Source organism: Rhipicephalus microplus, unplaced genomic scaffold (genome assembly GCF_043290135.1).
Source record: "Rhipicephalus microplus isolate Deutch F79 unplaced genomic scaffold, USDA_Rmic scaffold_13, whole genome shotgun sequence".
Taxonomy (NCBI): domain Eukaryota; kingdom Metazoa; phylum Arthropoda; class Arachnida; order Ixodida; family Ixodidae; genus Rhipicephalus; species Rhipicephalus microplus.
In genome coordinates this window covers 15,687,540-15,700,775 of record NW_027464586.1, presented here as the reverse complement: position 1 = coordinate 15,700,775, position 13,236 = coordinate 15,687,540, and positions in this window count along the sequence as shown.

Sequence of the window (13,236 nt, the reverse complement as noted above, 5' to 3'; positions counted from 1 at the left end):
AGAACGCTCGCGTTGCACTAGCGTAGCGTTGCTTCACCCTGTGTGCGCGTGCGTCAACGTTCCGTCAGAATTTACTGCGCCCTTCATGATGAGCTCCGGACATTTCGCTAGCTTCACATATACCGAATTCGGTGTTACGTGACGTCAATGGACGACAAAAGTATATGATGCAAGCATATTATCATGGCATGCATGTCTTGTAAGAACATAATAACATACCAGCTCATGATGTACTCTTACCCACTTCGCTAGCTCCACATATACCAAATTTGGTATCACGGGACCTGAATAAACGGCAAAGGTAAACGACACGTCAAAACATGATAATATTCATATGCATGTCATGCAAAGCATAACTATGTGCTTCGGTATCAGCGTGCTCTTGGCCCTTTCAATAGTTCCCCATATACCAAATTTGGTGATACGTGACGTGACTGGATGACGCACGTACATGACAGATCCAACCATCATAGTCACTATAAGTTGGTCATGTAAAACATGGCTACATCATATGCTCATAGCACGCACGCGGCCGTTTTGCCAGCTAATAATATAAAAAAATTGGTATTACAAGATCTTAATTGTGGACGAAAGTAAATTACACGTCCAAACATGAAAATCATGGCATGCGTGTCTTGTAAAACTTGACTACATGCTACGCTCGTAGCACGGTCGTGGCCGGCTCACCAGCTCTACATATACCAAATTTGGTATCTGGTGACGTAAATAGATACCGAAGGTAAATGACACGTCTAAACATAATTATCATCACACGAAAGTCATGTACGGTATAATTTACTTGCGACTCGTAACGTTGTACAGACTTTAAAGTAACATATCAGCTTTCCTCATTCGTGCTTCGCAAATCATCGATTCCCACTCTTCGTGGAATTGGCCATTTTTTTCACTTTTGATCGCGATTGGGTTAGTAAGAAATACATTTTTTTCGTCGCGTTGGGTCATTTACCAACTGTGTGAAGAATGCAGCTAAAGTATTATAGTCTTCAACTCAATCGAGTGCGATAGCAATCGAGAGTGGCCGTGTGACGTACGTGTTACAGGTGGCTCTCGGATACCGCTCGAGTTATAATCGTGGCTCACGACATCTGATGTGAATCGTTGTTCAACAGTTTCGTATCGTCCAACATTCCTTTCGCTGAAGGTTTGAAAGCTGCATTGATTTCACGCGCTTACAGCAACAATTTTTTTGTCCTGTTTTGTTCTGTTTTGCTGCGGAGAGATTGAGGTCCATATTGCCTCGGCTACTCCATACATAACACCTTGCGGATTCCAAAAGTTCTAGTTTACCTTCTCCTTTAGTTTTGCGCTTTACCCGTCAATCAAATAGAGCAAGTTTTGCAGTGCCTTTAATAGATAAATAAAGTTTAGACGAGGATTTATTTTTACCTCAATGAACAATAATCTTTCTACAGCAACACCCACAGATCCTGCATTTATTCCCATGGGTTGAACGTAGTACAATTCAACACTGAATGCACCTGCTACCACACATTTAGCGACCAACAAAAATCATGAGTACAGCAATGAAAAAGCCCGGCGAAAATAACAAGAACAGCCCATGTCAACCATGCTTGATCAGGCCGGAAGCTGCTGTTACGAGAAGATACTCACACTGTCTCTAGGGTAGCGTATCGCGAGGGCTAACGCCGGAAGCAGCATCCAGGCTCTGGCAAGGCAAAAGTCAGCCAGAAGGAAGCGAAAAATTGCAGATCCCACGTATAATGGGGATCATTGTTATGCGAAGCACGAATGAGAAATGTTTATATGTCACTCTAAAAACAGCGCAATGTTACGAGGTGCAGGTAAATGATGCCGTACATGATTTCCATGTCATGATTATCATGTTTGGTTCTGTCGTTTACCTTCCTCATCTATTCACGTGATGTCATACCAAATTTAGTATGTGTGGAGCTAGCGAAACGGCCGCGAGCCCGTTATGAACGAGGTATGTTGTCATGTTCTTACATGACACACGTGTCAGGATTGTCATGTTTGTACCAGACACATACTTCGTCATCCAGTGACGTCACGTAACAACAAATTTGGTATATGTGGAGGTAGCAAAATGTCCGCGAACGCATCATGAAGGGCCCAATATACTCCAGAGTTGTATTGTCGTGCGCGCACGCTACATTGAAAAATGCGAGCTATCAATAGTCTGCGCCAGGCGTGACCAGCGTCCATCAGCGCGGCCCGACGGCAACTGGCTCAAAATCTGAAATGCTGCATCTCGCGCCGATGCGTTTTTTAGATAACACTACGTCTCCCTCTTTTCGCCACGGAGGGACGCCGGATGCGCTGAAATGCGCATGCGTCAAAACGACGCAGCGAGGCTCGCGCTTGCGAGTATGTGGCAGGACGGGCGCCAGGCGTGGCAACGCCGGCGTGACACGACGAAACGAACGCTGGCGAGCACGCGCACCACGTCACGCCTTCACTGTGTGATGTAGTAATGAAGTCCCATGAGACGCATCTCAAGATTATAATGCTCGCTCAAGTCACACACCTTCGTCATCCATTGGCGTCACGTAATACCAATTTTGGCACATGTTAAGTTAGCGAAACGGCCGCGAAAGCATCATCTGTGTGGAGCGTAGTCTTGTTACATGAAACAAATGTCGTGCTTATCATGTTTGCATGTGTTATTTACCTCGGTCGTCCGTTTGCGTCACGTAATACCGAGTTTGGTACATGTGAAGCTAGCGAAGCGGCCACGAGAGCATGATGTTGTTACATGACACGCATCTCATGTTTATCATGTTTCCATCAGTATGATACATTCGTAATCCACCCACGTCCCGTTGTACCAAATTAGGCAGAAGTGAAGCTAATGAATTCAATCAACCAAAGGAACAAGCAGGATTTCGAACAGGCTACTCAACAATTGACCACATTCATACTATCAATCAGGTAATAGAGAAATGCTCAGAGTATAACCAACCACTATACATAGCCTTCATAGATTACGAGAAGGCGTTTGATTCAGTAGAAATATCAGCCGTCATGCAAACACTGCGGAATCAGGGCGTAGATGAAGTATATATAAACATTCTGGAAGAAATCTACAGGGGATCAACTGCTACCATAGTGCTTCATAAAGAAAGCAACAGAATACCAATCAAGAAGGGTGTAAGGCAGGGGGACACAATTTCCCCAATGCTATTTACCGCGTGCTTACAGGAGGTTTTCAGAAGCCTAGAATGGGAGCAGTTAGGGATAAGAGTCAATGGAGAATACCTTAGTAACCTGCGCTTCGCCGATGACATTGCATTGCTGAGTAACTCGGGGGACGAATTGCAACTCATGATTACGGAGTTAGACAAGGAGAGCAGAAAGGTGGGTCTTAAAATTAATCTGCAGAAAACGAAAGTAATGTACAACAGCCTCGGCAAGGAGCAGCGCTTCGAGATAGGTAATAGTGCGCTTGAAGTTGTAAAAGACTATGTCTACTTAGGGCAGGTAATAACCGCAAAGCCGAACCACGAGATTGAAGTAACTAGAAGAATAAGAATGGGGTGGAGCACATTCGGCAAGCACTCTCAAATTATGACAGGTAGATTGCCACTATCCCTCAAGAGGAAGGTATATAACAGCTGTATCTTGCCGGTACTTAGCTACGGAGCAGAAACCTGGAGACTTACAAAGAGGGTTCAGCCTAAATTGAGGACGACGCAGCGAGCAATGGAAAGAAAAATGGTAGGTGTAACCTTAAGAGACAAGAAGAGAGCAGAGTGGATTAGGGAACAAACGGGGGTTAAGGATATCATAGCTGAAATCAAGAAGAAGAAATGGACATGGGCAGGGCATGTAGCGCGTAGACAGGATAACCGCTGGTCATTAAGGGTAACTGACTGGATTCCCAGAGAAGGGAAGAGGGTTAGGGGGAGACAGAAGGTTAGGTGGGCAGATGAGATTAAGAAGTTTGCGGGTATAAATTGGCAGCAGCAAGCACAGGACCGGGTTAACTGGCGGAACATGGGAGAGGCCTTTGTCCTGCAGTGGACGTAGTCAGGCTGATGATGATGATGATGAAGCTAGTGAAACGGCCGCCAGCGCATCATGAGGTTGGCATGAAGTGATGTTGTTAAATGACACGCAGCTCATGATTATCATGTTGCACCAGTCGCATACCTTCGTCATTCATTCACGTACTGTAATACCAAATTTGGTATAGGTGAAGCTAGCGAAACGGCCACAAGCGCATCATGAGCGGGGTATGTATTCATAATGTTACATAACACGCATATCATAATATTTATGTTAGGGTCTGTCCCTTGTGTTCGCCATGCAATCATGCCATACCATACCAGTTTTGCAACATGCCATGCGAACAAAACCACCGCGAGCGCTGCAAGACCATGATTAGAAATCATGGCATTCATGACATACATGTCATGAATTTTATGTTATAACTAGTCAAATATCCTCTTCATACAGTCATTTTATGCCATACCTATCATCGATACCGTTATCGAAACAGCCAGCAGAGCTAAAAGCCGTAGGTGGCAAGATAGATAGATAGATAGATAGATAGATAGATAGATAGATAGATAGATAGATAGATAGATGGATAGATAGATAGATAGATACGCTCAAAGCCACCGAAGTTCGCTTAGAAATGCTTCGCGTTTATTAAATTTATATTTATTTATTTTTATTTATTTCCTATTGCTGTCAACCCTGGCTTGAGGGTCACAACAGGGATGAAGTACAATAGTAAGTACTATCAGACAACCAAAAAAACTGGCGCATAAATAGCAATGCCCACAAGAAATCAAAATTGGCAGTAGTTCAATTCAACCATGACCAAAATAAGCATCAATTTCTCTGTCAAAAAGATTGTCGTCAGTGCTATTAACAACATGATGGGGTAAACGATTCCACTGTTCTATTGCATCCGGAAAAAAAATGATCACCGAAACACGTCGTTTCGAGCGTTGAAAAATTTATTGGGGGCATCGTGACTGAATCTGGTGCTACGTTTTTCGGGAAGGCGTAAGTACTCATGTTTGGGTATTTTTATTATCTCTTGCAATATACAATATAACGTTTTAAGTTTTCGATTTTGTCTTCAAAATTTCAGCGGTTATAAATTGCATGAATTGAGCATGTCAGTTACTGAATCCCGCATTTTATATCTCGAGCACTTGAACCGTACTTCACGCCTCTGAATACATTTTAATTTGGTAACTAAGTGTTTTTGTTGCAGCCTCCAAACCACGGAGGCGTCCAGGTCTAATGTAGGTTTGCTATGCAAGCAGCTTAACGAGTCTAGGTGTTTTATTCAATTTCGCTCGAAGGTAATAAAGTTATCTTCGAGCGAAGTTCAACTGAACAAACTGATTCAGAACAAACTGATGAACGAAGTTCAGAACAAACTGATTCAATATTACGGTGCCTAGTTAAGTTGTTCGTAATTGTCACTCCTAAGTATTTAAAATATGTTGTTGCTCCCGTTGCTGTACTGAAATTTGATAACATTTTTCTTATTGGTAATATTGTAAGCACAGTATTCAGAGCGTTTGACATTATTCTTCTTCATCTGCATAATCATCATCACGAAAAAAATTGCCCGCAGCTTCCCTCGGGGGAACACTGAGGAGGATGCGGAGCATATAATTGGTTAACGGGGTGTTAAAGTGCGACTTACTTGGGTCGATGGCTAAATTGGTTAACGTGGTTGTGAAATGGGGTGTTAAATTGCGACTTACTTGGGTCGATGGCTAAATTGGTTAACGTGGTTGTAGGAGGGGGTGTTAAGTGTGTGAACACGTACACACGTATGCGAAAGGGCGGCGCTGGTCGAAGGGACGTCGATCATTGTGTTTGTGGATTCGTTGGAATTCATTTCACCGCGACCTTGGACGTCGACGCGCCGTACAAACCAACCGACGAGCGGCAACTGAGCGAGCGAGCGCCGACCTTGACTACATATACAGCGCGACGGCGCATGCACTGTCAGCTGTTGAATGTTCTCGAAGCGCGACGCCACATGCGCGTCCACTGGAGAATCAGGAGAATTGTAGATGTCGAACGCGGTGTGTAGAGGAGGAAGGGTGCACAGATGGTGGAGGAGTGAAGCGCGCGCGGTGTGTAGAGGAGGAAGGGATGCACAGATGGTGGAAGAGTGGGCGACGGCGCGACGGCGCATGCGCGCGCGTCAGCTGTCGAATGTTCGAGAAGCGGTGCGGACGGCGCGGACGGCGCACTACAAGGCGCGAGTATAAGATGCTTCCGCATCTAAAACGTCGTCTTCGTTCGAAGCGTTGATCAGGCGATTCGGCCTAATAAACGCCGTCGAGACTCCAACGCTGCTGCTGTCTCACTGAGTGGTGGAGGCTGCTTCGATCCCCAAGTCCTCTCTGACCTCACGTTCCCCTGGAGCTTCGTTCGGGTCACCGCTTGCTTACCCCGTCCGCTGTCATGGCTCAAGAACCACTGCCCGGAACATCCAGCATCCCTGTCCAACAAACCATTCCTGCGTGGATCGTCAACGCCCGGCAACGCGACCCACCTATCTCCTCTGGTCTTCCACGCGACGGCGTTGAGGTATGGCTGAAAGAATACGACATGGCCAGTGTTTATAACCAATGGGATGAGCCTCGAAAACTTCGTCACGTCGCCTTCTATCTGTCCGATGTCGCGAAAACGTGTTCTTTAACCAAGAGAGCAGCTTCCCGGATTGGCCTACTTTTGCTCAACAAGTCCGTAGGATTTTTGAAAAAGCGAACATCCATTCCGAACTGTCAAAGCGAAAGCTCGATGGGCATACCATGCATCCTGGGAAGACGAACACTTCATACATTCAAGACGTGCTTGCCCTTTGCCACCGCGTGAACTCGGCGATGACAGAAGCTTATCGTGTTCACCACATGAAAAATGGATAGACCATGTCGCGTTTAACGCTCTGGCTGTTAAAAACCCCACCACCGTTGAGGACGTCATCACCACCTGCCAGCATCTTGATGTACTCCGAGCCATTCGATTGCACCCAGACTACCCAACGCCAGTGACAGCCGCCTTTACTCGGATGCGCATTTGCGCGCACTGATTCGCACTCTAAGTCACGACGAACTTCAAGCGCAAGGGTTGTCGTGTGCACCCGCCTCTCGGCCTCACTCTTCATCTGCTGGTCTGCGTGACATAATCACAGCGGAGCTCTCAATCATGGCTGGTGCGCTCCCATCGAACACTCCGGCGCCACCAACGCCACCCATGACTTATGTGCAAGTCGCTGCCACGCCACCTGCCTTGGTTCAGCACGCGCATCCTGTTCCTGTGCAGTCCAACGTAGCAGGATTTTCACCACACTCGCCTGTCCCTGCGCCAGTACTAGCGCCTGTCCCAGCTCCAGCACACTACGCCCCCTGGCGCTCGCCTCGCCCAATATGTTGGTATTGTGGCATTCGGCGCCATATTTCACGATTTTGCCGCAAGCGCTAGCAGGACGGACGCCGTGGCTACGACGGTTACGAATGCTTTTGGAGCTATCCCCGAACCAGTACCAGTGCCGCCCTACGACACGTTCCTTCTCTCCGACTTTTCCACTCGCCGCACCTCGCCCCTGCTATACCAGACGCCGCCGGTCCCCTTAACCTCTGCGACGCTCAACATCTCCGTTCAGACCGGCTGCCCCTATTTCTGACTATCCCTGGGAAGACAGGCTGGTGCAATTTTTAGCGGGAAAGCTGCATCGCTCGAACAAACACCAACACCTCCAGAGGGCCCAGCCAATTTGTTATTAGTGTAGCTGAAGGGGTACCAGTTCAAGCATAGGTGGACACGGGGGCTGCTATTTCTGTTATTCATGCGGATCTGTGTTCTCGTCTACGGATGGTTACCACACCTTATAGTGGCACTTTATTACCTAGCGCAAAAGACTCGCAGATACGGCCATCAGCACAGTGCACCATTGGAGTTTTTATTGATGGGATGCGGCATCATATTCAGTTCGCCGTGTTGGCTCCTTGTGCTTTTTTGCTTATTTTAGATGGGACTTTTTTTCTGATGCTGCTGCTTCTACCTCTTGTCGAAATGAACTCATACATATGCGAGAGACGTATGATATTTCCCCGAAATCATCATGTAACCGGCTACGAACAGCCAGGGACTTCCTTGTGCCACCTAACCACGAGCACCTTATCACGGTTATGTCTGACTCCATTGACAAAGGTGACGTCCTAGTCACTCCATCAGCCCGTTGTGTATCAAGAGGGATTGCACTTTTATTTTATTTATTTAGAAAATACTGCGGTCACTGAAGACCAAGCAGGTGGGGAACATTACAATAAACAAATATGCAAACATCTAGAAAAAAATTAAAGGAATAATCAAATTTGCAAGAATACAAAATGGATGATACAATGAATTTAAGAAAAAATATAACAGACCATATAAAAATAAATAATAAATAATGGCGAAAATAGAGTGATGTCTTAAAGCACACAAAAAAAAGAATATACCCATACGTACAGACAAATTTATACACATGGAAACGCGTCAACTATTACAAGTACTGAGCGCCAACAATCCGAAAAAGTGATATTGCATGAATACAGAGTATAAACATTGTATTAAGCACTAGCAGTACAGAGAAGGTGCGCTTATGTCACGGTTGAGATGCTCCGAGCAACGCTTTCTCGAAGTCATCAGATGAAATGACATCAGGTGGTAAGCTATTCCACTGAATAATTGTTCGGGGAAAGAAAGAATTTTTAAAGGTGTTAGTCCGCGTGGTGTATGGGAGCAGGTTATGCATATGACGATGCCTAGATGCGCGAGGAGAGAATGGTTGAATGTATTTATGGGCAGGAATATTCAGCTTACCATTATAAATGGAATGCAAGAATTTCAGGCGTGCGATTCTGCGGCGATCTTCAAGCACAGGAATATCGTTGTCTTTCATTAATTTTGTCGGAGAATCAGATGATTTAAACTTAGAAAAAATAAAACGTACAGCGCGTCTTTGAACCATTTCAAGTTTTTGAATGTCTTTTTTGTAGAAAGGGTCCCAAACCACTGATGCATATTCAAGTTTAGGCAAAATATACGATTTGTACGCGAGCATTTTTAATTTCGGAGGGGCTTTTTTCAGTTTGTGCCTCAGAAAACCAAGCTTACGATAAGCTGATGCGGAGACATTTGTTATATGTGCGGACCAGGAAAGTGTGTTTGTAATGGTTACTCCTAGGTATTTATATTCATTTACTTCACGTACTGGTGTTCCTTGGACGTTGTAGGTAAACGTGAATGGCTGTTTTTTTTGTCACACGTAGGAGTACCGTTTTGTCAGAGTTTAATGTGATTGACGACCGAGTACACCACTCACTAACTTGTGTTAATGCAAGACTTAGATCAACCTGATCTTGTTGGCATGTCACTTTTTTATATACTACGCAGTCGTCAGCGAACAATCGGATACTAATGTTAGACTCAACCATGTCAGCTATATCATTTATATATATAAGAAAAAGAATCGGCCCTAAAACACTTCCCTGTGGGACACCTGATAATACCGGTAACGTGTTAGAAATATGTCCCCCCACGTCAACGTACTGAGCGCGGTTTGAAAGATAAGCCTCTATCCAACTTATGATGAAAGATGGAACATTCAGGTTTCGGAGCTTTATGAGAAGTTTGCCACGGGGAACGCGGTCAAATGCCTTGCTAAAATCTAAAAAAATTAAATCAACCTGGCCTGAAAAATCAAGTATTTGTGCGATATCATGAACTGTTGCAACTAGCTGCGTGCACGTTGATAATTTTTTCCGAAAGCCATGCTGGGCTGGAGACAACAGGTTATTATTTTCAAGAAAATCGGTAATAAAGTGAGCAATAATGTGTTCAAGTACCTTGCAGCATGTAGACGTTAGGGAAATTGGGCGGTAGTTTTCCTTCAGCAGGCGATCACCTTTCTTATGCACAGCTACAACCCTGGCGAGACGCCAGTCATCTGGTAACGTTGCCGTTTTGAGTGATTCAGAGAAAACAGTGGTTAAAATATGCGATATTGGTTCAGCGTATCGACGCAAGAAAGAATTCGGTATGCCGTCAGGGCCACCAGAGGAGTTTTCTTTTACGCCAAGTAACAGTGACAACACACCCTCAAAGCTGATAAAATCCGAATCAGGCAAGGATGGAACAAGTTCGAGAGTTGTAGTATCTTTTGAAGAAAACACGGAATGAAGATAATCATTCATAATGTTGGAAATTTCTGTTAAGTCAGTAACTACTAAGTCATTCTCCCTTAATTTTTCTAAAGTTGGAGCCTTATTTTCCAAGTATTGCCAAAATTTTTCCGGATTATTCTTTAAGAAACTCGGTAAGGTCGATGAAAAATATTTATCTCGGGATGCTGTTAGTGCGCAAGAAAGTTCAGCTTGAATTTGTTGAATACCATCGGGATTTCTGTTTGATTTCTTTTTGGCGCGCTTTAGTTTTCGCTTAATGTGTACAATGTCGCGGGTTACCCAGGGATTAGCCCTCCTTGTTTTAACGTGGCGGTCAGGAACAAAAGATTCTAAACAGTGCAGTACAGCATGCTTAAAGGATAGCCACAAAGAAATGACATCATTGCGGGGTTCCTGGTCTACAAGCTGCCATAATACATCAAGAATAGACTGATCATCAGCCTTCGCCATATCTTTTACGGTTTTTGTAACTGTTTTGGGGTGTTGCGCACTATCAGCAAGTTTACAAGTCACCAGTACTAGCTTGTGGTCTGATATACCCTCTTCAATGGCTACGTCGTACGACGGAATATCTCTGTTAAGAAATACAAGATCGAATATCGAACCTTGATTACCAATTACGCGCGTGTTTTCAAGTACCACTTGTTGCAAGTCGCAAGAAAGCATAATGTCATACAGAGGGCTATCAATTACATTGGCAGTCAGCTTTTGCGACCACTTAATGAAGGGCAAGTTGAAATCCCCAGCCATTAAAATACGAGGACACTTTAACGACGACATGTGATCGCGTAGCAGTGATAAGAATTCGGGAGGAGAAGACGGGGGTCGATAGACAGCACATAGAACAAACACGTGGCCCCAGCAGTTTACTTTTAGAAAAAGGCTTTCGTGGTCATCTATTTGCGCAAGTGCGCTGGCGGCAAAACTGTTTTTCAATATTATCGCCACGTCTCCACCCCTACTTGTGCGATCGCGTCGAAAGATCTGATACGACGGAGGAATTACATCCACATCACTGATATCACTATGTAACCATGTTTCAGACACCATCGTTATATGCGGATCATATCTGAAAATAAGTTGTTCAAGCTGTTCAGTCTTATTCGCTAAACTTCGAGCATTGAAACTAAGCAGTCTAAGTTCCTTTGAACGAGTGTGCGTGTGAGGTCATTGATTATTGCGTGGCCTACGAGCTTCTCGGAAAAGGACACGCTGGTTTCTAGTCTCGTCCCATACGTAAAGGCTACCATCAATGCTTAGCTTCTCGTTAGCAAGGAAAACACGTTTTCCTCGAGATTTTTCATCCTGGGCGGTTTCCCAGAGAAGGCGCCTTTTACGCAGGGTGTATTGACTGTAGTCGTTCTGCAAATAAATTTTAGTGCCTTTGAGCATTTTAGCTTTCCGCATGACTGCTTCTTTTTCTGGGAAGTCCTGGAAGTAAACGATTACAGACCTTTTGCCAGATTTTTGCCCAAGACGGTGAATTCTGGCAACAGAACGGACGGTTTCCCTTAGCTTCTGTGAGAAGAGCTCGTCGACCACTCCACGTCGCAGCGATTTTTCATTTTCGCCTTCCTGTTCACTAATTCCATGAATAATGATGTTGCAACGCCGACTGCGATCCTCAAGATCCGCCAGCTTAGCGTTTTGTTGTTGAATTACTTCTTTTAAGCATTGAACTTCAGTCTGAAGTGATTCAATTTCTGAAGTTTTTTCACGAATTTCTATTAACCGTTCATTAACTTCTACCCATTTTGCATTTAGGGATGAGACGGTTTTTTCTGTTGTTAAAAGACGTTCTCGAATGTCGGCTAGTTCAGACAAGATTGTGGCCTGGCCAGATTGAAGTGACGCGAACATTTCATCGACAGACGGACCGGGGTTAAGTTCAATGTCACAACAAACAAGCAGTTCACAGACACGAATACAGTCGTACGCTATTAACAAGCATGTCCGTGGGCACGGCACAACTAACAAAATCAGGTCATCACTTTTAAATGATGAGTAACTAACCTGTGTTGCAAACTGGAAACGGTTCATGAGTGACATGATGCCTCCGGTCTCGCCGTGCCCACTGGTGAAGAAACGTTGGGGCAAGTCTTTTAAAGCCGGGTTGAGTGACGTCGTGCCATGCATCTGCTCACGTGATGACACCACTTGCGCAGTGAAGCCAAGAATCGGCTGCCAGTCAGACGATGACGAAATACAGGGCCAGAGGACGGGATCAGACTTGGCATCATCCATGTAGTAGCTTCGACACTTGCTTGCCGGGCATGATCCAACGGCGGCGGCCGCAGCCAGCAAAACCTGTGTTGCAAACAGGAATTGGTTCATGAGTGACATGATGCCTCCGGTCTCGCCGTGCCCACTGGTGAAGAAACGTTGGGGCAAGCCTTTTAAAGCCGGGTTGAGTGACGTCGTGCCATGCATCTGCTCACGTGATGACACCACTTGCGCAGTGAAGCCAAGAATCGGCTGCCAGTCAGACGATGACGAAATACAGGGCCAGAGGACGGGATCAGATTTGGCATCATCCATGTAGTAGCTTCGACACTTGCTTGCCGGGCATGATCCAACGGCGGCGGCCGCAGCCAGCAAAACCTGTGTTGCAAACAGGAAACGGTTCATGAGTGACATGATGCCTCCGGTCTCGCCGTGCCCACTCCGAGTCGAGTCTTGTCCGCTTCTTCAACACCACCGTCTTTCTCGCTGTACTAATATCACCAATGAGCCGCTTCTGCTTACCAAGGGCACTGTTGTAGAATCCAGCGTAGACACTCAACCTATCTTTGTAGTGGCTTCGGATGCCATTCTGGTACAATTACGTTACATACCAACAAATGCTCCACCTACTACGGCTCTCGTCAATGCCATAATCACGGATATCACTCCCCCGCAAGCAGACGAACTACTGGCGTTGTTGTCTTAGCATAAATCTTCTTTCATCGTACATTACACCTCTCTAAGCGAGAAATCTGGTGTGGCTCATCGCATTCACACCGATGGAACTTTTATTGTCCGCCGT